Raw genomic sequence first — 23,338 nt, forward strand, 5'->3', positions numbered from 1 at the left:
ACAGGCTGAGTGCATCAAGCAAAGAACAAGGGAACGTCAAGTTCTAAATCTTTACAACAACTTATGATCTGTAGTTATGTGGACGGTTTATTGCTGTTTGATATGTTGTTGCAAAGGGCAGGAATTGCTCCAGAACTTTCTGCTCTTGGCAACTTGGTGAAATTTTGATTATAATTGAGAAGTTCTTTAAAAAAGAGAAATCATTCTGGGGCTAGTTCATGACATGCAAAATTTAACCAGCTCTGGAATACAGAGAAATCAGTAAAAATTAAATAGTTTTAAGTATTAGAGTAGAACTTCACTTAGGGGGAAAGCTGATTAGGAGTATAAGAGCATCTGACTGTTAAAAAAAAGTTCAGGCTTCACATTGGGAGTATTTTTAAATTTCTGCCATTATTCAATATAAGTAGTTTGATGAGAAGGAGGAGGGGGGTGGCGGTGATGATAGCACTGTCATTCTTCTGGCTCTTATTAGCGTTCAAAGCCCTTTCATCAAATTGTTTCATTTAATCCTACCTATTTGATGAGGTACTCAATGCCATTCCCAATTTGTATAAGGAAATTGAGATTCAGAGAGTTAATCCTGAGATCACAGAGCTAGTACAGAAACAGCATTGGTTTTTTACAACTTTACTCGATGTTTTGCTGAACATTTTGAAGTGTTCGGCAGCAGAACAGCAGCATCAGGGAGAAGAGACTGATGCTGCAGGGGCAAGTCTCCAGGCTGTACACCGGTAGACGTAGGGTGCCATCAACGCGCTTCCCCAGCCCTCGTGTCAGCAACGATGGCTCCTCCCAGAACACAGGGAAAGGTCTTCTTTTCCAAAGAAGTTTAAAGCAAAAACCAGATAGCTATTTTTGCAGCGTTCAAAATTTATTTGGAAGGATACACACGAATGATATAAATTTAAGAGAAATAACCCTCTTACCAACTATTCATAACTCCATTAAGAATGTGCTGAAACCTGTAAAAGTTAGAATATTGAAAAGTTCTACCAGAGCTATATCTTTTCATTTTATTCTCTGAGTTTTATTGAAATATCTACCTGCATGCTTTGGGGGGATTTATAAAAAATAAACTATTTTTGCAATTCAAAATATAATCACTTTATCATATGTGTTATCTCCAGCATAGTCATTAAATAATTGTCAGACTGGCCTCAGTGAAACTTGCCCTCTGAAGAGTTCTTTGTGCTGACAGAGTCTTCTAAAACATGCAGAGTAAGGTACATTGAAAAGCTGATGACCAGTCAATGCTGAAAATTTCTCCAGTGTATGTGTTTCCATTTCATTTTGTGTAAGTGTTTTCTAAGGACTTTGGGCTTATAAAGGACCAAGCTGAACACAGGACTTCAATAATAATAGAAAAGGATTTATTTCCCTTGTGAGCTGAGTTGGCACCTTAAAAAAAGAAGGTGCTAAATTTGAAATATTGTGAACTCTTTAATGAGTCCTTTTTGCTCTAAGAGACTTCTGTTTCACAAGAGGAACCTGTCTAAAATCCTTGTAACATACTATATGATTTTTCCAAAATATTTATAGAACTTTTCCTTTTAATGTCTCGTGGTATACAATTTGGTCATTTGGTCCAATAAGTGACCAGTTAATACCCAACAACACCTTGTTTCCAAATTACCCACTTTACTTCATAGTCATCAAATACAGAGTCTTTTCCTGTCTTAATGTTTTCGATAACCTTTCACTGGTATACTCTGCCTTTGAGGTGATATATATGTATATGACTCTTCTCCATGAAATCTTTTGAATTAAAACCTATTGGCTTTAAACTCTTAATTTACATTGTCAGCCACCTAACATATGGGTATACCTATAGTTAGTCATAAATATATTTGTGTTTCTAAATTTTATTCATTCATTTAACAAATATTTATTGAGGGTATATTGTATGCCAGGCTCTGAGGCGCTGGGGATTAGCAGTAAACATAAGAGGCTAAAATCTCCCTTTCTTGGAGTTTACAGTCAAGGCAGGAGAAGGGGACAGATTGTAAATAAATAAAGACAATATTTACTGTATGGATTATAATACACCCAATAGAGAAAAGCAGTGGCAGAGAGAAGGTGGGTTGGAAGGAGAGTGCACAATTATAAATGTGGCGCCCAGGGAAGGCTTCACTGGGAAAGACACATTTGAGCAAAGACCTGGAGGTGATGGGAGTTACAAGGATCCCTGGTGAAGAGTGTCTCAGGCAGGGGGGAGGAGGATTCCTGGCATGTACCAAGAGCAGAAGCGGGCCAGTGTGCCTGGAGTGGAGACCCAAGGTAGAGAGCAGCAAGAGGTGAGGAAAAGGAGGCATTGGGCCCAAAGAGCAAATCTGTTAGGATTTAACTTCTTATTTAGCTAAAGTGGAAGCCATTGAGCATGGATTTGAATGGTACAATTTATATATTGAAAGTATTATTTAGGCGCTGGGCTGATGATAGTCTTTAGGAGAACAAGGCCAACCACAGGGGGCCAGTTAGGAGGCTCAACAGTATTTGAGACAAGAGATGACGTTGACCTGGACCAGGCTATTAATGGTGAAGGTGGTGATAAATGGTTAAATTCTGGACCTAGTTGAACAGAGAACAAAAAAATTGGCTACAGATTAGTACGGGATGTGAGAGAAAGGGTATTGTCAAGGATAATTTCAGAATTTTGACCTGAACAGGTACGGGGACAGCAAAGTCATTATACTGACGAGGTATGCTCAGGGACTGCACCAGGGACTCAGGACACTGAGACAGAAGAGGCTGCAGTAGAGACAGGAGCCCAGGAGTCTGCAAGTGCAAGGGTCACCCACTGGGGCAAGGGTAAGGAGGTGGCTGATGTGGTCAGGAAATTGTTACATAAGGTGAGCTAGAGAAAATAAGTCAGCACACTGAGGGTATTTGGGAGTCAGGTTTCTCTGTCAGAGAAGAGGTTTTACATATAGAAAGGAGGAAGACTAGAAGAGACCCGAATGTGTTGGGTTAGAATTGGAGGTATTGGTGTGATAACGATATAGGAATAGAGATAGATACATATCTCTTTATGTTTAACTGACATATATGTACAAGTGAATATATAGAGAAACAGATACATACAAACACACATATAGAAATGGACATAAATGTGTGAGTGCTTGTGTGTGAACATTTATAATTTATTTCCCAGTTCTATCCACTCAGAGAGTGAGGAGAAGTTATGGGATGCAGGTAGCAGTGAACATGATGGGTACCTGTATCTCATTTCTGAATGCCATCCTCCATTGTAAGGAACCAGGGCTCCTTGAAGAACTGGCTGATTCCAAGGCTAGGGAAGGGAAAGTACTCAATGAACCTGGAATATATGGATGCTCCAGAAAGTTAGAAGGTTCCCAAAGAACAATGAGGATTTATCAGAGGGATGGAAGAACCAGCTGATAGAGATACCCTCTAGCCAAATCTGGGTGATTAGAACATCAAATTAATGAATGTAACAGAATACAACTCACTGGATGGAATACATGAGTCCATACTGACACAAATACATAAATGAAGGGAAGGAAAAGATTTTTACAGAAGAATGCCAATTAATAAATGCAAAAGAAATGATGCAAACGGAATCCTGTCGTTTGGCAATCGCCACAATGGCGGTTGATTCAGGTGGGAGTCATCAGTGCCTTCTACACCTGGTTCAGGGAGGGTTCCGTGAGGAACAGGATATCGGCGTGGCCACAGAGTATATCCCTATCAAATACTTATTGATCACAAAAGGGAAAATGGTCACTTTACAATGGAAAATTTCAGTGTGTACTAATCCAGGCGGTCAAGATTAACATCACAATGAGGGGATGGTTCACCATCATGCAAAGACCAATAGGCAGGTGTTCACAGTCGACATGGTTCAACAGTGAGGATGCACTGTCAAGGGCACAGCACTGTTCCTTTGATATTTCCAACAAGAATACATGGCCTGCATCAGAGACAAAGAAACATCCGATGGAACTGTGAAATCTATAGAATGAAGTGCATATGGTTTTTAAAATTTCAAAGGCATGGAAGACAGAGAGACTGAAGAACTGTAGCAGACAAACGGAGAGTAAAGAGGCATGGCAACTAGGTGTAATGTGCGATCCTGGATTTGGGTCCTGGACCAAAAATAAGAGAGAGGTTAGGGGGAAAGTTGGTAAAATTTGAACAGGTTCTATGGATTGGTTGTACTGAGCTGATATAGGAGAGAATCCTGGTTTAGGGAAAATATATACACTGGTATATTTAAGGATGAGGGGCATCATGTCTAAACTTGCTCTTAAATGGCTCAGAGGAAGAATATTGATCATGAGTACTATCTATCTATCTATCTACCTATTATCTACCTACCTATTTGATAAACAGAGAAAGAAAAATCAAATGTAAAATGGTAACAATTGGGAAAACTAGGAGAGGAGGACATAGGAATTGTCTGTATCATTTTCCCTTATATTTGTATGTTTAAAATTACTTCAAAATAAATTAAAAAGTAACTTGATTTGTCAGTGAGTTTAATCTTACTTTTACAGAAAAAAAAAACATTTAATGACAACACTAGGACCCCCAAAGTTCTGGACAAAGAGTAATGTGAAGATTTATGAGTTTTAGTTCATAGGCAGCTCAGTAGGTATCAAGAGTTGCTCTCCCAATCAAAATGTATACAAAAGTGCAGGCTGGGTTAACAGCGTGGAGGGGTGGGGAGTACTTTGTTGGAAGGACTGGGTTGGAGCAGTGCATTCTTATTTCAAGGAGGTCAAGGCAATTTGGAGGGTAAGAGTGTAAGATTGTGAATCCAGACCTTGTGAGGAGAGGCTGAAGTGGCAGGACGTTTTAGCCTGGACAAAAGAAGTCACACAGGGGATCTGTTATTTGTCTTAAACAAATTGGAAGGCTTTCTTATGAAATGAGGTTTAGACAGTTGAATGACCACTATGGATAGAAAAAGTATCAACCAGTTAAAAAAAAAAAAAGGCAGCGTTACACATTTCATCTTTAAGTAAGGACAGTGGAATGTACTCAGGGTTGATGAGATTCTCACCACAGGGAATGCACAGGCAGGATCAGCACTTGATGGAAATATTCTGTTGGAAACAAATATCAAAAATATTAGGTGACTTTTAAACCCCCTTTAAACACTTTTTACAGTAATAGCTACTATTTTTTGAATGCTTACTGTATGCACAATAGTGTGCCAAGCATTGCAGATGCATTATCTCAGTTAGTTCCTACCGCAGCTCTATTGGGTAGGCACCCTTACCCCCTCATCGCAGATGAAGAAAATGACGCTTAAACAATGCGCCCCACAGGCATACCAAACAAATCACACAGAAATGTTGGAGCCAGGATTCAGGACTGCTGATGCCATAAACCACTCCAAGACTCTTAGCTTCCACACTTACTGCCTCTAAGTCCCAACAATTCCCCCTTGTCCCCTGCTTCAGAATCTCGAACCCCACAGTGTCCATTGGCATGTCCAAGGGATCAAACGGTGTCCTCTGATTTCTCTCATTGTCAATAGGCTCTCCCACATTCTTTTAAAATTCTTCCTGATTCCTCCCCTCTTTCCTAGATAGTGCTTTCTCATAACTTGAGTCTGAGCTCCTTTCCTGTTGTTATTAAGAAAATGCATCTTGTCTAGTTGTTTGTGCCTCTCCTGGTAGTCAACCAATCAGATGTATATCTGGGTAAAATAACTATCCCTAGCCCGACTCCCAATGTTTATCAGGTACTCTTCCAGGTATTGAGTCAATGCGCACTCAGGCCTGAGCCACCCATGCCTTCATTCTACTCATGCTTTTACCCCTTTCAGGTCAAAGTACAGTTCGTTAGCCAAGCACTTGACCTAGCTAGTCCTGCAGTAGCTCCTTGTGAAAGTTTTGCCTCTGAGCTCCACTACCCAAGTCTTCTTGGGTTTCAAGAAGATGGGTAAGAACTAACCTCTTCTGAGAGAGGTAAAAGTGAGCACTTGGCCAGGGGAGGTGGGTGAGGGAGGGAAGTTTGCTATTGATTCCCCAAGTGGACCCAAGATGTTAGGGTCTCATGAAACAAATCCACCTCAAAACGCAAGAAACTAGTGCTATGAAGCAGCCCTCCAAGTTACTTAGCAACAGTTGACAGGGAGGGGCTCCTTGACTAGTGCCGACTATCCTCAACATGCCCTGTAAAGAGCCACCTTCGGACTTCCTTTATTAAAGCCCCTTTCCTTCTGCCTCACCCTGCTGAGGACTCTACAAATCACAGCTAGACATGAGTTTGCGTGTGCACTCTTTGTCACACTTAACAGTGACTCACCTGCACTCTCAAAAAGTAGATGGTTCCCTCATGGGCAATAAAATGTGCTACTTGGGAAGTTCATTTTGAAATGTTATTAAACCAATGGGTATACTTGGCAATGTACCTGTTTCACACAGAAACACCGAGGAGTGAGATGTTTCTGGTTGATTGGATGGCTTTCCAGACTGGTACTTTTCATATCTTTACAGTTTTTCTCCTCCAAAAGATTTTACCAAATCAGTTTTCCAGAAAGCATGGCTTCAGAAGGCATTAAGAGGCAGAGTGAAGAGTATGCTTGATCGCCCTGGGAGATTCAGCAGTGAACTCCTATCCCAGTCTTTGGTGTGCAAGTGGGAAGAGAAAGAAAGATAATGTGTGCTTAAAAGGCCAAGAATTCTGCAAGAACACTGGCCTCTTACATGCATCAGCATGAGTTTTTGTGCCCTGGACTTGCAGCTTCAGAATCAAGCAAGCACGTGGCCCAAGCGCTGGGCCCTCAAGCCTGGAGCTGGTAGGCACCTGTGGCGGTGGAGGTGAGGGTGGTTTATTCCAGGTGCTGGAGCCGGAGGCTCTTCTATCGTAGTGGTGCAGGTTAAGTGAGAAATGGCAGGAGACTCCAGGACTTGATTTTCACATTTTAGCGCTTCACGTGTACTTTTGTAAGAACTCTCCCCAAACCACTTTCCGGGTCACATGTCTGCACTGTTCGCCGCTGTACCGTTAACTCTTTTTCAGGCCGCACAAATTTAATGCCAGCAAAAGAAACCAAGTTACCTTGTCCCCTGAAGGCACGCGAAGGACATTTCTCATATCCTCTCCTCTCTCTTTCCACTAGTCCCCAACCTACACAAAAGTGTGTGTGTGTGTGTGTGTGTGTGTGTGTGCGTGCGCGGGCGCCGGATTCCCACCACACCCCCCATCCCCGGCTTGCAAAAGCCTGAGCAGCTCCCCGAACTTGCTGGCTACAAAGCCCTGGGAGGCCTGTTAGGTGACCCACACTCTGAGAGCCGGAGGCTCGGAGGCGGGCGCTGGGCGGGCCGACGCTCAGGACCGCCCAGCGCCGGGCGCCGCCAACCAGCAAACGCGGAGGGCGGGGCGGGCGGGGAGGGGCGGGCCAGCGCGGGCTGAGAGGCGCGGGCTGTCACAGGCGCCCCGCGCGCGCTGCAGGTGGCAACTTGGAGGTGCCACGGCCACCGCGACGAGAGGAGCCCGGGTCTGGTGGCCCCTATCAGCCTCCGGGAGTCCTTTCCCGCCGCCGAGCCTGACACGGGACCCGGGAAAATCTGAAGGGAAAAGCCGCTGCGCAGGTACCTGCGAGCAACCCTACCTCTCCGCTGCCATTGCGCTACTTTTTTTTCTTCGCGGAAGGTTGGACCTGGAGGCTTCGAAGGGTCTCGGGAGGGGCTAGAGAGGAAGGATCCCAGTGACTCAGGTGAGCGCCTTTCCTTTCCAGTGCCTCTCCCCTCTTCGCAGGCTGGCGCAGGCCGGGACGCCGGCTCGCCTGTTGGGCAGGGGCCGGCGCGCGGGCGCCTGCCCTTGGTTCGAGGTCGATGGGGGAGAAACGAGGAAGGGGCGAGGCCGGCCTGGCTGGCCCCGGCTGGGGGCTGCCTACCCCGACCCGCCTGGAATCGGCAGGGACTCCTTGGGAGGGCAGAGACCGGCAGAGACCAGCTTTAAGGTGGCTGGAGGGCATGCATCCTGCTTTAAGAGGGCGGGGATCGCCTGGGTGCCCGCTGTTCCGGAGACGCAGCCGGAGCGGAGCGGGGCGCGGCGCGTCTGCGAACGCCCGGAGTGAGCGCTCTGGGCCGGGCGAGAGCACGAATCTTCAGTCCCTGCGATCACCAGCGCTGGAGGACGTCATCCCTCTCAGCTCCGGTAACTCTTCCTCCGCCCCTCTCGCCTCCACCCTCCGTGCCCGCTGCTCAGCCTATTCTGAGATTCCGTGCCTTTGCCAACGCGCGAAGTGGTGGCTGCTGTCACTCCTCGTTTTCCTCGCCAGAGCTGGAGCGCCCCGGGGTCCCGCTCTGCACCCCGGCTGCCTAGCTATGCGATGGAGGCGAGTGAGGCTGGCTAGTTCCCTGCGCTGCGAATGGAGGCGAGCGCGGGCTCGCTCTCTAGTGCTCGCTCTATCCATCCCCGCCCAACTGCAGTTTGAACCCCTGGTCCAATGAGCGGAGTCTTAGAAGCCAAACCCGGCTCGCTCTGGGAAATTGGGGGCCTCCTAGGATGGTGCGAACATTGGAGAAAAGAGGCGAGAGCCTCTGCCTCCGTCTGGGCGTTTCAGCTCCAATCTTAAAGTGAACAGTGGCTCTCGGACCTCCGCGTCCCGCTCGCGGAGTGAGGTGGTGGGGTGGGGGAGCTGGCGGCGGATACTCTGTGTGTGTGTGTGTGTGTGTGTGGAGAGAGAGAGAGAGGGAGATCCTCCGCGAGGCGGAGGCGCAGCATCCCACTCTCCTTGCGGGGCTGAGCCGACGAGTCCCCTCGCCCGTCACCGCGAGGGGCGCGCGGCTGCATCCCAGCAACTCGGCGCCGCGGGCTCCTCTCCTCCTGCTCCAGCTACAGGCCTCCACCTAGGCAGGTCCCGGGGTGAAAATCATCTGGCCAAAGGGTTCAGGTTGGGTTCAAGGCACTCCTGCGACGAATAAGGAGGTTTTTCAAAATCCCAGGGAGCGCCCCTCACCGGGCATTTGATCTTCCCGCAGCGCGGCTCTAAGGATCTCGGGTGGAAGCTGGAGGAGGCGGTTCCGCGCTCCAGGGAGGGCACAGCGTCACTTGGAAGTCGAAGTTAGGGTCATTGGACACCGAGCTCCCTTCGGCGTGTATTGCTCGGGTCGAAGAGCTAGGGGCCGGGGGGCCCACGGGCGGGCGGGGGTCATGCTGCACCGGAGGTTGGGGACCAGCTGCGGGAAGGATCCTCCGAGCTGTGGGAGCTGAAGGCCCTTGGCCCTCTTGGGAGGGCGCCTCGGGGCTGCTGCGGGCTCGCCGGCGCCAGAGTTGGGCTGGAAGTTGAGGTCGGGGTGTGCACGGCGTGGTGACAGCCCTCGCGGCGGCTGCGGATTCAGAGCAGCAGCCACGCGGCGTGTACCGCCGCCCCCTCCGCCCGCCAGCCGCGGCTTTCGCTTTTCGTTATGCAGAAGTGAAGCCTCTGCGCGGGGAAATCCTGGGGTGCTGGAGGAGAAATCCTCTGCGGAGCGAGGGGCGGTGTCCGAAAGATGATCAAAGGGAAAAACGCCGGTATCCGGTGGCAGGGGTGCGATAGCGCTGCGGTGAGCTCCAAGGAGCTCCGGACAGAGCTCCGCTGACCGGTTCCAGAGGTCCAGCTCCCGGCCCTTGGCGCCGCTCTCCGGAGGGGACCGGGCATTAGAACCCACTCCACCCGCACCCCAGACTCGTGGGCAACTCCTGGATAGTTCCCTTCGAAGTGCATTGGATTAAGGCTGGACCCAGAGAGGAATGGAATCCATGAAATGAATGACAGTAGAAACTACTGTAAATCTCACATCTAATTCTGGTTTAGATCTAAATTCCATTTGATTAAAAACAGACAAATCTGCTAGAGCCGGGTCTGGGTGGCGGCCCCTATACTGCATTTCTCCTCGCGGCAGCCCCTGGAGGGCCCTGTAAGGTTGGCCCTTCCCGAGCTGGGACTGTGTTGTTATGGGAGGAGGGGTCCTTATATCTCTCCCTGTAACTTACAGCAGGAAAGAAGTCAAGTTCAGGCTGGCTTTGAAATGACCTTTCAAGCCTTCTTCCCCTTCCTTTGTCTGCCATAAGCATTTCCCAGCTGGATCAATTCCCACTCACAGACTTAAGCATCATTGAGGGGTTGAAGTCCCCTGCTGTAACATTGGTATCCAAAGACGACTTTAGAGTAGGCTTCTTGGGCCATGTAGTGACCTCGGGAAAACATTCTGAGGAAGAGAGGTACAAGACCACGATTTTGCAATTAGATTATCACCTCTGTGATAATCCCTTACTAGACAGGTAAGCTCCTGGAGCCACCCTTACTAGGATGTAAGTCACTGAGGGCAGGGCTCTGCCTTTCTCACCCTCTTACCTCCAAGGAGGCATTTAGTAATTTCTAGGATCAATCATTATTGAAATCAGAGCATTAAATTAATTCACATGGCCATTTTGAGGAGTAATGTACATTGTTTACATATATTTTGAACTATTTGGGCCTGGTGAAATCACTTTAAATAAGAATGCACTGAAGATATTAGTTAGAAATAACGGAATGACAGCTGTGTGGTGGAGGTTCCTCTAAAACAGCCTCTGACTGAATGTGTCTGGAAACAGAGATCTCACTACTTTCACAAGTATTTGTGAAAGCATTTCATACGAATTAATAATCACATGTTAGGAACACAGGGGCGAACATGACGTGGCCTCTGCCCGCACATTCTAGCCGGCGGGCCAAAAAGGAAACAGATTTTGCTGCTAATGTAGAGAAACGTGAGACACTTAAGGGATCTCAGATAAGTGATCCCATACTTGGAGTGGCAGTGGCCAGGGAGACCTCACTACAGATGGGTCCTGTGGTTTGGGTTTTAAGGAGGAGATGATTAAGCAAAAACTTAAGCGAATAGTTCATTAAAAAGATCCAGGGAGGCTGATGAGTCACAGTCCACTCTGGGCCACTTCCTCATCTGGAAGGGAAGGGTAATTTTCACCTGCCATGCTGTGAGGACTTATCTGTGACTCCAGTTATCAGACGTACTGGGAAAGCAAGTGTGGGAACTAACACATGGAACATGGATTTTTCTGGTTTAGAACTAGTTAACGAAGAATAGCAAGACACACAATTCATTAGAAAATAGGACTTTCACTGGAGAGCTATTAAAGAGCCTAGAAGATTTTAAAAATATTTTATTTGATTTTTAGAGAGAGGGGAAGGGAGGAAGAAAGACAGGGAGAGAAACATCAGTTGGGGACCTGGCCCACATCCCGGGTATGGGTCCTGATTGGCAATTGAGCCGGCAACCTTTTTGTTTGCAGGAGGACACCCGACCCACTGAGCTACCCCAGTTAGGGTGAGGCTAGGAGTTTTAAAAGCTGTTGAACCGTGCTCTTCACCGTAAAGGTGGAGAAATATAAATAGCTGTTAGAAAGTTTATGATTTGTCATACTGCCAGGGAGTCAATGAAACTGCAATATAAAAATCAAAGTAGCCACCAAATTGCTGAGAAGAAAATAATTTACTTTGTTTTCATGCTAGTTGAGTACCACGTGTAGCTTTTGTCTGGGAGCATTTGGTGTCATGATGACATGATCTGCAAAAAAAAAAAAAAGATGGTCTGATAGATGTCCAGTGTGTGTTCTGAAGTGCTGGGGGTGCACAGCGCAAAGCTAATACGGGATCATATCTTGGTGGGACTGTGGACAGAATGCAAGGCGTGGGAGCTAAAAGTGCACTGTCTTGAAATCCTCTATAATGAAAGAGTATGTGACTAACTAGGTTAAAAGGAATGGTGAGACATGGAATGGCACTGAATATAATTGAGGCTGGTTAGAAAAGATTTCAGTCAAATAGAATGAATGGAGATAAGAACTGGAGAAAAGAGATAAATGGATAAAGGAATGCATGGTAGTACTTAACATCAAGAGCTCTGAACTAAAAGGAGGGAGAGAGCTATCCTTTCTTAGTGTGGTGGAAAAACAAGGACATAAATCAGAACTCAGCCATCTCACTGCTGGCTTCAGCACGTTATGTAATGTCTCTGAGCCACAGCGTCCCCATCAGTAAAATGGGGATAAGAAGGCTTCCTGGCAACAAGCTTCTGGTTTCCTAGCATCAGAAGAGTGGTTGGCTGGACAAATTATTACCCCATCTTTATTTTCAGCCTCCATTAGGAATCTAGTCTCACATTTCCAAGGAGATATTTTTCCCAGCTGTTTCAGTCACGTGAGACTGAATATGTCTAAAAATGTTATTCATCAATTTCCTACTTTCTTCCCTTATGCCAGTACAGCGTGTCCTGAGTCACCGGGCGGGAAATCTGGTCTTCATTTTTTTTTTTAAAATCCTCACCAGAGGATATGTGTATTGATGTTAGAAAGAGGAGAGGGGAGAGAGAGAGAGAGAAACATCGATGTCAGAGAGAAACATTGATCAGTTCCCTCCTATACATGCCCCAACTGGGGATTGAACCTGCAACTAGGTACATGTGTGCCCTGACCTGGGACGGAACCCACAACCTTTTGGTGTATGGGATGATACTCCAACCAACTGAGCCACCAGGCCAGGGCCCTGGTCTTCATTTTTCATACCATCTTCTCACATTGCTCCCCTGCAGTCCCAGAAATCTCAGTGGTCAAGTTGTGGTGACTCTCATTGTCATGTCCTTTCTATCCACTCCAGGCTCTGTCACCTCTTGCTCAGACCATATGGTAATCATCCTAGCCTACTCTCATCCTACCTCCCCTCACTTCTGCACCCAGTTCAATCCTTTTACAGAATAGCTTTGATTATATCAATTCCTGGCTCCAAAAATCAAGTCTCTCCTGTTTCCTAAAGGATAGGTCTAGATTCTTTGGATTTACACATATATTCAAAGCCCTGTCCTAACTACACATTCAGAGTTGTCTCCCACTGGCCCCAACAGGAAACACGCTGCACCGGTCACCATTTCCGAGGCATACCTTAAGGTTTTACTTTTATGTCCTTTGCTCATCCATTTTCTTCACCTGAATTGCCCCTCCTCATCCTATCTTCATCTAGAAATCTACCAGTTTTCCAAGGCCACCACCTCCCTTATGAAGTTTTTCTGGATCATCTTTAGAAGGTTTCTGTCCCTCCTCTTTCCTTCTGTAGCTTCGCTTTTTTCCTCTCGCATGGCACATACATTATCTTTATTCTTTAGTGTGTTCCTGTTGACTGAGGAGTTGTTCATTTTTGTAGTGACCACTAAGTGGCGCCCAGAGTGGGAGCTCAATGACCCTTCGCAGAGTGAGTGATTGGCAGGGCAGCCTGAGAAGGGCGATGAGAGAAGACGGATCTTCCAAACCCGAGTCATGTCAGTGTGAGAAGGCAGCCAGCCCTTGATTGCATCTGCACAGGCAAAGTGGGAAAGAAGCTGTTACCTGGAGACTTCACAGACCGCCCTCTACCTCACTTTGGTCTAATTGTATGAATAATTTAAGCTTTGGTAATGGGAAGAATCTGTGTAATTACTAATAGTCTTCATTATAGAAATGAGCTTAGAGTCATGTGAGCTGGACAGAGCTTTCAAAAGCAGACCAGCATGTGGAGAGCCAAGCTGATAGTGATTGGGCTGAAGGAAAAATAAGATATGCTGGGCAGGATGCCCATTAAGTGCTAAATGCATTCAGAAATATGTGCGAGAATTAGTGGTTTGTCTGATCTAGAATCTCTTTTAGAAGCTTTTCATCTGGTTCCTATCAGGGCTCCTTGATTTACAAAATACAGTCCCACATGAGTTAATTATCATGGTTCAGATGTTTCTGATCTAGAAGAATGAAAATACCAAGCCATTCCTTGTGTGTATGTGATATGCGTAAGGCCAGGCGGAGAAACAGATTATTATAAAAAGCTTGCCAGCTTCCATATTACGGAACAGAAATGTTTCCAAACAGTTTTAAAACTGGAGAGGATAAACCCATCCTCATTAAATAGTTATAAACAGCCCATTGCACACAGGAATGCAAAAGTAGAAAAAAAAATCAGGGCTTGATCAGGTACTGAGGTTACCTGATCAAGGGTTAGGAATTAGATGCTTTGTTATGTATATTATATATTCAGATCTCCTCTGGAATGTAAGAATTGTATGGATCTAAGTGATCAAGAACTGTCGTGTCTGCACTTTATAGATTTTGACCCACGGTGTTTAGAAAGTTTACATAAACATGCTGCAAACTGTAAGAGATGTTGGTCGTCCTCCGTGTGAGAACATCTGGCCATACATGTGTGATTCCCATCAGGACACTGTTCTCAACCCAGTTCCTCTGACAGCTTACTTAGCCACTGTCAGCCACAGCTTCTTCGTGGACAAACGGCAACAATAATAGTTTCTGCATCACACAGAGGATGAATAAAACTAAATGACATCCTAAAGTGTCACACTTACGATATTCTCATTACTAGCCTGATAGTTTTAAATGATCAGCATTGTCCCATACAAATCTCTCCTTCTCTATAACCCATTCAATATAAATATGCAGCATGGAAGATTCACCATAACTAATTCAAATACAATTAAATGTTCCATCAGAGACTCGGATTCATCTTTAAATAGAGAATTTATTTTTTCCCCCGACAGCCTCAAATTTCTGCAGAGCTAAGTCGTCAAACCAAGAGTCCGTGTGGGGCAGATTATTTGGATAAGCTAGAGGTGTGATGATTTAAAACAGTTTAAGATATGTTTGCATTCCACTTAAAGTTGTTGTTTCCTTGAATGTTGGATGCCCTTGTGGTTTGCCTTGCGAATAAGAAAGTATCTACACAAAATGAGGCGTTTAAAAATACACACCCAGCAAGCCCTCAAGAGCAGAGTGAGCATGGCCATGCTCTCTAAAAGGAGCCAGAGGGCCTTGCCACTGTGTTCGGTGCACGCATGCCAGCGTTTCCAAGTCTCGGGGCAGTGTCTTCAGGAGCAGAGGGTAAACATTCATATATGGGTGGGTGCCAGGATGGGGACACATAAAAGGTGCCACCCTTTGCTTGTTTTTCCTCTGTTTTACAGTGTTGTGCTCTCATGCCAATGCTTCAAACACGCTTTCACCATGGTCTTCAGAATGACTTTCAACAGGGTTCTTTAAACATTATTTAAATGCTGTTATTTTTGGAGAATGTTCTCTCTACCTACACCTGTCTTCTACACTCCTACGAGCTAAGCTGCTGTCCTCCACCCATATACACATATCACCCATTTGCATAAGCAGTGTTAGTCTGATTCCATTGGAAACAGACTCTGAGATAAGGGTTGGACAGAGAGGAGACGAGCTACACACTCACCTAGCTGCACCCCAGTACCAGGAGGTTCCAGCTGAATGTCTGGGGACCAGTCACCCAAGTTTTCTGAGTCTTAGTTTCTTCTTCTGCATAACTAGTTTAGGAACACCTACCTAGCAGAGTTGTTGTGAGAACGAGAAATATTACTTATGAAATAACTGGTACATGGTGCTCAAACAAATGTACCCATTGATTGTGTCATGTGATGTATATAAATAGAATATACATGAAATAAAACATAAATGTTAATAAAACATTTAATTCAGTATGAAAATTTATATTTAGCAAATCAACTTTTACTTTCAGTCTTTATGTTTCAAGCTTTTTGTTCTGACTACATTTATTTATTTTTAAGCATTAAAAAAACTCTGATGCTGAATATATTTAAATGTAAATTTCTCTTTGCCACTTTTTACATTTTTTAACAGTAAACAAAGCAAAATGCAATTAGAAATGTAGACCTGATAGTCCTACTGCAAAATGTTCCTGCCTTTCCAGATGGAATAGATATTATTTTCTAGGTCTGCCCCCTCTATGTATGCATCATTCGTGTTGGAAAAATGAGTATCATAGGCATCTATCTCTGTCTGCACTAAAATAATCTGTGACAAATTCATTTAGCTTCCTTGATCTTGCTGGGATCTACATTGATCACTTAATTACCAAGATAATTAGGTAAAACTGCTACACTTCATTTTTTTTTCAAATGCACTGATCTGATCGGTTGATTTTTTTTTTTTTTTAAAGATCACTCAACGTATAGTGAAACCCGTGTTTCCCAGGCCAAACAGCTTAATAAGTGTAATACAACTGTATTTCTTTGACCCTATCACCACCTGAAGCAATGGTGATGCTAACTGTACTGATTTCTCCTAACTCTGGCCTTAGGGGTCCACAGGGATCTCTTCCCTGCTTGCAAAAGCACATCCTCTCTGTGCTGCGTGCACCCACCATTTTTACTAGCTCTTATTCTGGCTACCATAGTGACATTTAATAGCAAAGATCCTAAAGGCACCAATCGATGCCACTAAACCCATTGTGGTCCAAGCCAGAGAGTCACCCATGCTGCCAGTGGCTAATGTGTTCCTCACCTTCCCCAAGGTCTGGATTGGGAGCAGGTCTGGATCACTGCACAGTCTGCTGTATCCTCCCACCACCACGGACGGTCCGGCATTCATCTCCGTGCCCTGGTGGCCCCATTGCACGACACTGCCACTGGGCGAATTCTGTGATTGCAGTGGAGTGACACTTCTACTCAGGACTCAGGCCTGAGGGTCTGGGTGCTAGGATGGAGGGTGGGGCAAGACATTCTGTGTCACACTCCAAGTCTGTTGTGGCTACCATGTTTTCACATGAAATGCCCGGTATATAATAAGTGCTTGAACATGTGTACCCAGCTTGTAAACTTACAGAATTTTGGAATTTATCCAATAGACGAAGGGAAACCATGGAAGGATTTTATGCAAAAGAGTAATATGAGGAGGTTAGACATAGAAAGATTAACTCTGGCTAGGGGTGGAGGAATTTTGACAGTGTAGACTCGCAGGGGTGTTCAACCTGTTGGCATCTCTGAGCCACACATTAAATACATTGCGACCCATAATCACACAAAAAAATCTCATAACATTTTAAGTAAATTTGTGATTTTGTGTTGGGCTGCATTCATAACCATCCTGAGCTGCTTGTGGCCTGCAGGTTGGACACCCCTGGTACTAGAGCACGGGGCCTTCGATGGGCAGCCAGGAAGTGTTTGCACCTAGCCCAGCACCCCACACCGACATTGGGCCAAAGTTTGAACCTCGATTCTCTTCTCCCTTGACCTGGCTTCTTTCCCAGGAGACTCCTTACTTTTTCTCTTTATGGTTAGATATTGGAATAACAAAAGCTAAAAATGGAGAGATTTTATTTTTGAGAGGTTGGATGGCTTAGATAACTTTCTCTCACAAAATTTATGAATCCAGGGGAATAATATCATGTTAAACATCATCTGTATTTTACCTCTAAAGGACGAGCAATTTGTGCTATTCTTATCTATTTGCTTCCTTTGAAAACTATATTAAAGATGAAAGCAATTAAATAATGACTAATGCTGCTTAAGTGTACAAGTAACCCAGCTGTCAAGCCTTTTCACTGAGTGTTTTGTGTCCCAACTTTTAATATACCCTTATTTTCCAGGTTACTGCACATAGTATTTTATCTTCAGTGTAGCTTTTCTCTCCCTACGATATGGTTAGAAGATATCTAAGTGTATTTCAGGAAAAAGAAGCGGAGATATAATTTTCCAGATTGTGGGTTCATCACCACCGAATTTCCCTGGATGACAGTTTATTCTTCTCTATGATAGAGTTACAGCTGCGTCAGCTCTCAAGCCTACAATCCTAAAGCATCATCATAGATTAATTTTTTTAAACCTATAACACAGCATAAACTTCATGGTAGTTTTTACGGGTCAGTGTTATTGAAACAAAAGTTTGACAGGAGGAAATTAAACTACCACTCTGCGCAGGATCTGTTATGCAACAAATACTAAATAATGACAGTAGAAATAGTAATATTATTATCAGGGGGGTAACCACAGGTTTTTTCCTCTGGGTAATTGATCACATCAACCTGATGACAGTCTTGTTTTTCTGAACTGGTTTAACCACATTCCCTGGATTTTTCATTTTATTTTTGTCCTCTTTGACCTTTCCTCATAGATTTGGGCGATTTCAGAGATATTCTGGGTAATCTTTACAAAGCCTAGTAAAATGATTTATCTGTGTTTCCCATTAAAATCTATTGAAACAATAGATACCAGCTAAAGCACAGCACCTTCTCCTGGCCTCCCTTTGGCATAAGGAAAGGGAGTTTTTGGTTACCTCTGATGAGCCCCTAGTACGGTGGAAGGTGAAACTCAGTGGGCAGGGCAGGAATGCAGCAAGTGGCTTTGACTGGGAGCTGCTTATGTGATGATGCTTCACAAAACGGCTGCACTGAATCACCAGTGCCTTCTAAGGCGGTGCAGCTAATGTGCTGCCTGAAAATGAGCTGATTTGGGAATAATTGTCTGACCCATAAAACTAGTGCTCTAACCAAAAGTAGTAGTGTAGCAAGGCTGAGGAAAAGAGTTGAGAATAGAAAAAAATACAAGAAATAAAACCAAAAAAATCCACCCCCCCCAAAATACTAAAAGAACAACAACAAAAAAAAAACCTGTCTTAATAGCCAAGACTCCTATTTTTGTAGGGCTGTCCTTTTACATGTAGCACATAGTAGGTGTTCAGTAAATACAAATAGTTAGAGTTAAATAGTAAATACAAATAATTATGCCTTGATTTACCACTCTAAACTAGACAGAAATTAGAGCTCATCTGTTTGCGTATTTTCAAAAATGTTTAAGTGTCTGAGTTAATTAGAGTAATATTTTAAAGATTGCAAACCTCTCCCTCTAACTTGAGCAATCGATCATCCCTTTAACAGCAGAGTGCCGGGAGCACGTGCCTTCTCCCAGAGCTGAAAACACCGAGTTCCGTTCCAAGTACTCTCTTTTCTTGATGGTTGGATGGTTTTGTTGCTGCAGAGACAAGCTGAGTGTGTTTGTATGAGGTTGCTTGCTGGACAGTTAAGGCATAGTGCTTACCCATTTTTTGTTGACTCTTCTCTGTTCACAAAGAGACACACTAAATTCAGGAATTTGCTTTTCAGCATTGACCTACTAAAGTAACAGTTTGCACATGATGTGAAAGCCAGCATCTGAGATGTGGGCAAGACAAGGTCAATGCCCTCTGAGTGTTTCGAAGCCTTTAATTTTTCAGCTGCATTCACGTGGAGGAGAAACTCGGCTTCAGTAGCGTCCCCTGCCCTTACACACAAGGGGGGCAATGCTGACACAGTCTTCCTCTTTTTTGAGCCCATAGTTTTTAAGAAAACTTTTTATATCTCCCTCATAAGGAATGCCTACATAGCTCATACTTTGGGAGGTTTGGGCATTTCTTTTTGAGTTATTTTTCAAAGCGGAAGATAAGCAGTGATCAAAGAGTAGTTTTATAGATGCTGTGCATTTTGTTTTTAAGAGCATGGAGATGCTTCTTTTCTTCCACTTCTGGCTCCTTTAGCCCTAGGGATGAAAAGATTAGAGTGATAGAAGGCAGAGACCTACTTTCTGAATATAGGCATTCCCCATGTTACAAATGAGTCATTTTTCCAAAAGTGCATTTGTCAGTAGTTGCTTGGAATTTTGAGTTCTTTGCCCTGAGTGGAGTCGTTAAAAATCATGGTTAGGTTTCCAGGCTAGCCCAGACAACTATATTCAATCTACATTATAAAAAAATTATAACTATGACTAACTATAGTTGTGAGACTCTAGAACAGGCAGGCACATGGATGGTCTAAGGTACCCGTCGTTGGGCAAGCATGTGGCGCTTTATGCCCCTTCCTGAATCCCTCGTCTGCTTCCTCGTGCCGTTTCTCTGGGCTCCAGGGCTCACGTGCTATGCTGAGTCACACGTTTATGCTTATGGGTAGACATTCTTACTTCCCAAAATGTACTTCCTGCTCCAAATTTATTACCTTCTCTCTTCCACAGGTAAGACCACCATTTTCTTAGTTGTGCTGATCTAACTTGGTAATGGTAGGAAAGCAATCTAACTGAATTAATCTTACTTTTGTGCAAAGGATTAATAACCCCATAATCCTTACATGCTATTTGCATTGAAAAGTAGAAAATCTTTTAATTCAATCAAATGCAGGTCATTGTATATACTTCAGTTTTATTTTCATTTAACATTTTTTATAAGCAAGGTACTGATAGGAATGTAACTGAATAAATAATTATGCTTATCCGCTTATAGGAAGATAAATATATAAACACTAATAAACATGATATAAAGTGTGATAATGATGAATTTCAAAAGAGAATTTTATTAAATATCAAATCTTACACATCCTAGAAGAGAAGCAGGTAAATTGGTAACAATGTTGAAAAACAATTATGCATTATTTTCTAAAGATGGCACATTGTCCGATATAGAAATTCTGCATATAATTATATACCATTGAGAAACTGTCACACATATGCACTAAGAAATGTTTCAAAAATATCCAAAATACCAAGAACTTGGAAGCAACACAAATGTGTATGGACAGGAGAATGGGTAAATAAATTATGGCCTAGTCACAAAGTGAGATTTTATACAGCCAGAAAAATGAATGAATTGTAGCTAAAAACCAACCTTTGGGATGAACCTTAATAGTGATCACAAAAACATTGGAGAAGATTGAATGATATAATATTTTTTATAAGGTTAAAACCCATGCAAAACAACAGCACCCTGTTGTATTGCATGTTTTTTTAGGACAGAACCAGAGGGCACAGAACAAGGACCTCCCAGGCAGAAGGGGGTTTCTGGCTGTTTTGTTTTGTTTGAGGGGAGGCAGCAAGTTGTACCCAGAGACTAGTTCTGTCTTTGCCAGCAATTTGTTTAGCACAGGTTTGCTGTGGGAATTATAATTTCGGAAGGCAGTAGCATGCAAAATGATATCTCTTAATAAGCCGATAAAGAAATAACATACTCCAAACAAATGACAGCTTAATCACACTCTTGTTCCAGGCAAGGGGAGATAAAAAGAGTAAGTCCAAATTTAACAGAGGTTTATCTTTTTATACAAGTTTTCGGGAGAGGTGGCTTGTCCAGCTGCAAGCTGCCTTCCAGCTGCCAGGGTGAAAAGAAAGTCCCTTGTTGCTAGAGCATGATGTCGGGCATGAGGTGGCAGCGTCGTGGACAGGCGGGGCTGCTGCGAGGGTTATCCCTCCGGGGACGGCCGCAGGAGGTAGCACCACCGCCCACCAAAGAGTCGCCTTGGCCTTGGCAACAGGAAGTGTCTCAGGATCTTTGGAGAGCTAAGTCAGCAAAGTGCGCCTTGGCCAGACCAAAACTCTTGGATAGTCCTCACCAACTCTCAGCACTTATAGTGCAAAGATCCCCCTGCCATACTGCTTCTCCACAGGTTGTTATCGGTGAGCCTCCAGTGAGGCCCCGAAGGAGAGGATCAGAAACAATACATGAAATGATGCTATCCTGACACAACTTACTTCATTCTGGCACCAAAGCAATTACTTCTAAAAACAACCTTTTTTTTGTCTTTGGCATGAACAAGTGGATTTGAACAACTTCACTTGTCATAAACAAAAGGGTTTGAAATCTTACTAAACCAATCCACAACCCAGACCTACGAAGGGAAGGGTGATGCAGCACGGAAAAGGGGTTGTCCTTGCTAAAAAAGAGTAAGGAGAACCCGTCAGAAATCACAGGCAGATTCTAGACAAACCTGGAAGTCGAAGGAGTTTATAGATACCCCAACTATCGAGTTTCCATGTCCAATGTCAGGGAAGAGGGTTTCAACCAAACCACCAATGGGTAGAATATTCTATTTTTTATATAGTCCTTAATTACAGACATCCATCTTCACTATAAATACATTTGCCCTATTTCTACTTTTCTCCCTCTCTCTTGAAAAATATCTTTTTTGTATGTATATACATCATAGGTACCTAAAAGTTGAGCAGCTTTCAGACAGCCCATTGGGACAAGAAGAAAAGGAGAAGGAAGGAGAAAAAGAACTGCCACCTACTGAGGAGCTCTGTTCATAAACTCTTCTCATCTGAGGGCGGAAAAGGCTTGTTTTCAGCCTTTACCACCTCTGTGTAGTATGTAATGTTCAGAAATATCAAAATCAAAGCACACAGGGCGAGTGACCCCCCCCGCCAGCCAAAGTCAGTTCAAAAAAGGCAGACCATCTCTGTGTAATCCTTGTTTCTCTCCTTGTTCCACACTCCTCAGAAACTACACACACACACACACACACACACAAAAATAGAAGCGTCTTCTTAAAATGTTTCAATTAGATACACTGAGAAGTTTAATTCCATGCCTTCTTGTGTTTTTGCTCAGATGTAGTTAGCATTTTTAAACGATAACCCAGGGACTTGATGTTTCAGCATCTCAGTCTTGATTGAAGTTTCTAGCACCCTTATCAGTTGCTTCCTTCAAGGTAAAGGCAGTTCCCACAGTCATGCTATCCCTGGAGAAGGTACTTTGATAAAATTTCCGTTGTGACCAGCTTTGTCCCCTGGCTAAATGCTATAGCCCCTCGTCACACATGTTCCCGTACACAGACATGGCTCAGACCTGTCTTTCTCACTGATTTTATTAACATACAATTATTTTCTTGTCATGAAAACCATAATCACACTTTCAGTGCTATTTATTCCTGGAAACTGCATATTAAAATAATTATTTTTATCTCACTGACACCAAAGTTACAACTCATAAATTTTATTATAAAGCATGAATGTTAACTCTGTATCTTCCTGCCTTTAGCTTCTTGGTGAAGAGGGAAGTGAGGTTTTTTTCCTAAGGGGGTGGGGAGTGCAGAGGGGACTTGAGAATAAATAGTTTGCAACAATGTTTGAGAGGAAAGGTACAAAAAAGCCAACAAGGAGAGCACAGAGGGTTTGCCAGCTCACAGGAGGGTCACATCGAGCTTAGAAAAGGCCATTTTTACTAGGAGCTTCATTTCCTCCCAGCCCACGCACCAGCGTCACCGGAGCAGGGGCCTTGACCCTAGTTTTGATTTCATCGGAATGTGGGCACCAATTTTGGGAGATAAAAGGAAGCTCGTCCATAAATATTTCCCACTTCCAAATTAACCATCAAGTTGGCTTTTAAAAGCAAGCATAATACAAAAAATAAATAAAAATTAAAAAAATAAAGGTAAGCACAGTACAGACACTGCCTCTGACTGCATAGGGGAAATGACTCTTTTTGAAAACAACCTTGAGATTTATCATAGGGTGATGGAGCTTTAGGATGGAGATTTATTCATTCATGTTTTATAATATTATAAGGTGGAAGAGGAAGTCGAACAATAAGTGACTCCATGTAACTGTCACAGAGAAAGGGACTGTTACTGAAGCTCCTTACACATGTGGAACCGCCTCCTGTTGCTCTTGGAGACCGAAACCTTCACGTGGCCCCTGGGGGTGATCCTGCCCCAAGGTCTCCCACATCCTCTGCAGCCTCATCTTCTGTTATTTATTCCCCCTCCATCTGCTCTACACAC

The 23,338-nt window shown here is 44.1% G+C and overlaps 1 protein-coding gene across 1 annotated transcript in view; it reads left to right on the plus strand.

Moving 5' to 3' along the window:
• The first annotated feature begins 7,553 nt into the window (after window positions 1-7,553).
• The window catches only part of EPB41L3 (erythrocyte membrane protein band 4.1 like 3), a 219,221-nt gene continuing 203,436 nt past the window's right edge, over window positions 7,554-23,338 (plus strand). Inside the window, exon 1 of the mRNA XM_071219523.1 lies at window positions 7,554-7,696. The gene's annotated coding sequence lies outside the window, so the exon portion shown is untranslated. The remainder of the gene's footprint in view (window positions 7,697-23,338) is intronic.

The sequence above is a fragment of the Desmodus rotundus genome, chromosome 10 (genome assembly GCF_022682495.2).
Source record: "Desmodus rotundus isolate HL8 chromosome 10, HLdesRot8A.1, whole genome shotgun sequence".
In the NCBI taxonomy this organism is placed as follows: domain Eukaryota; kingdom Metazoa; phylum Chordata; class Mammalia; order Chiroptera; family Phyllostomidae; genus Desmodus; species Desmodus rotundus.